This window comes from Meriones unguiculatus (assembly GCF_030254825.1).
Source record: "Meriones unguiculatus strain TT.TT164.6M chromosome Y unlocalized genomic scaffold, Bangor_MerUng_6.1 ChrY_unordered_Scaffold_25, whole genome shotgun sequence".
NCBI lineage: Eukaryota > Metazoa > Chordata > Mammalia > Rodentia > Muridae > Meriones > Meriones unguiculatus.
The window spans coordinates 12,241,828-12,244,378 of record NW_026843710.1 but is presented as its reverse complement, the minus strand read 5'-3'; the positions used below and the strand labels follow the sequence as shown (position 1 = coordinate 12,244,378).

The window sequence follows — 2,551 nt, the reverse complement described above, 5'->3', positions numbered from 1 at the left end:
ATACCTACAGAGTGGGAAAGAATCTTCACTAACCCTTTATCTGACAGAGGACTAATATCTAGTATATATAACAAACTAAAGAAGTTGAAAAGCAACAAGTCAAGTAATCCAATTAAAAAATGGGGAACAGAGCTAAACAAAGAGTTCTTTTTTTTTCTTTTTTAAGATATTTTTTCTTGTCCTCTTTTATTATTATTATTATTATAATTAATTAAACTTTATTCCTTTTGTGTTCCCCCATAAGCCCCTCCCTTCTCCCCTCCCGATCCCATCCTTCCTCCCCTTTCTGCATGCATGCCCCTCCCCAAGTCCACTGATAGGGGATGTCTTGATAGAGGAATAGCAAAAGGCAGAAAAACACTTAAAGAAATTCTCAAAGTCATTAGACATCAGGGAAATACTAGTCAAAATGACCATGAGATTTAACCTTACACCCATCAGATTGGCCAAGATCAAAACCTCAAGTGACAACACATGCTGGAGAAGTTATGGAAAAAGGGGAAACCCCCTCCACTGCTACAGGAAATGTAAACTTTTAAAACCACTATGGAAATCAACCAGAACCTTCTCAGGCAACAAGGAATATCACTTCCTTAACATCTAGCTGTACCACTCATAGGTATATAACCAAACGAGGCTCAAGTACACGATAAGGACATTTGCTCAACCATGTTTGTAGCAACTTTATTTGTAAGAGCCAGAACCTGGAAAAAACATAGTTTCTCCCTGTCCCCCCAACTGAAGGATGAATACAGAAATTGTGGTGTAATTACATGATGGAATATTACTCAGCAATGAAAAAAAATAAAAAGAACAAGGAAATCATAAAATTTGCAGGTCAGTGATGGAAAGTAGGAAAGATCATTCTGAGTGAGCTATCCCAGAAGCAGAAAGACACACATGGTACATACTCACTCACATAGACATATAATATAGGAAAAATCTAGGAAATCTGTACACCTAAAGAAACTAATCAAGAGGGAGGACTCTGGCGAAAATGCTCAATCCCCATCATGAAATGCAAAGAGGATAAACACCAAAAAAAAAAAGGAGAAAACAGAGAACAAGTTAGGAGCCCGAGACAGAGGGCCTCTGAAAGGCTCTGCCCTGCAGACTATCAAAGTAGATGCTGAGACTTATGGCCATCTTTTGGACAGAGTGCATAGAATCTAAGGAAAGAAGTGGGAAATAAGATCTGGAGAGAACAGGAACTCTACAAGGAGAAGAACAGAACCAAAAATTCTGAGCACCAGGGGTCTTTCCTGAGACACATATTCCAACCATGTACCATGCATAGGGATAACCTACAAATCCTGCACAGATGTAGCCCATGACACTTCAGTATAAAAATTGATTCCATAGTAATGGGAATAGGGACTACTTCTAACATAAACTGATTGTCCTGTTCTTTAAAAACTTTACCCTGTTGAGGTAGCAGCATTAACATGCCACAAAGGAAGACAATGTAGCCACCCCTGATAATATCTGATAGACTAGGTTCAGAAGGATGGAGAGCAAGAACTCCCCTATCAGTGGACTTGGGGAGGGGCAAGGGTGGAGAAGGGGGAGTGAAGGTGGGATTGGGAGGGAACAGGTGGCAATGGGTAATACAAAGTGAATAAATGTATTTAATAAAAATAAAATAAAAATATTAAAATATATAATTCCTTTTGGATTAATAGTAAAAGAGGGTGCACTTTGAGGTTGATAGGCCAATGAAAGTGACCAGACAGAATAGATTCTCTGTCGCTCAGTCCTTGTCATTTTATTTCTTTGTTTCTATTGGTCTTGATCTCTATTTCTGAATCTGTCTCTCTACCTCTCTCTGTGTCTTTCAGTATCCCTCTCTCTGCCTGCCACTTCTGGTACAGTATGAAAATTTATCAGTTTTAGTGAAGGACTACATGATGATTGCTTGTGGACATGACATCCTGATGGTCCTTGTAACAATATAAGCAAGTTCCTAATTAAATGCTTTTGATTCAAAGATTTGCCTTGGTCAGGGAGCATTTTCACAGAAAATATTTCACTGACTAGGACATATCTGTGCATTTGACAAATAATAATGGAATCTCTGTTAATGTGAAATTCACAAGTAAAGGAAATGTGATTTTATTAATGACCACTTGTATGAAATATGTGTTGCTCACTTCAGCAGCATATATACTAAAATTGGAATGATACAGAGAAGATTAGCATGGCCCATGCACAAGAATGACATGTGAATTCCTGAATCATTCCATATTTTTTGCAGAAATTAAAGAAAACACAAATAGAGGAAATTGTGGAGAGAAATTACTTAGGGAAGAAAATAGGAACTACAAAGGTAAGCGTAAGCAATAGGCTACAAGAGATGGAAGGAAGAACATCAGGTGTGAAAGATAGAATGGAAGAAATCGATGTCAAAGAAAATATTAAATAAAAAAATACCTGACACAGACCATCCAAGAAATTCACAACAACATAAAAAGACAAAACCGAAGAATAATAGGAATAGAGGAAAAAGAAGATTCCTTCCTCCAAGGCCCAGAAAATGTTATCAACAAAATCA

At 37.5% G+C, this 2,551-nt stretch overlaps 1 non-coding gene across 1 annotated transcript; it reads left to right on the top strand.

Moving 5' to 3' along the window:
• Positions 1 to 2,142: 2,142 nt before the first annotated feature.
• LOC132651783 (U6 spliceosomal RNA) lies at positions 2,143 to 2,249 on the top strand. The gene has a single exon (XR_009589348.1). It is a non-coding gene; the product is annotated as a U6 spliceosomal RNA (small nuclear RNA).
• The last annotated feature ends 302 nt before the right edge of the window (positions 2,250 to 2,551 follow it).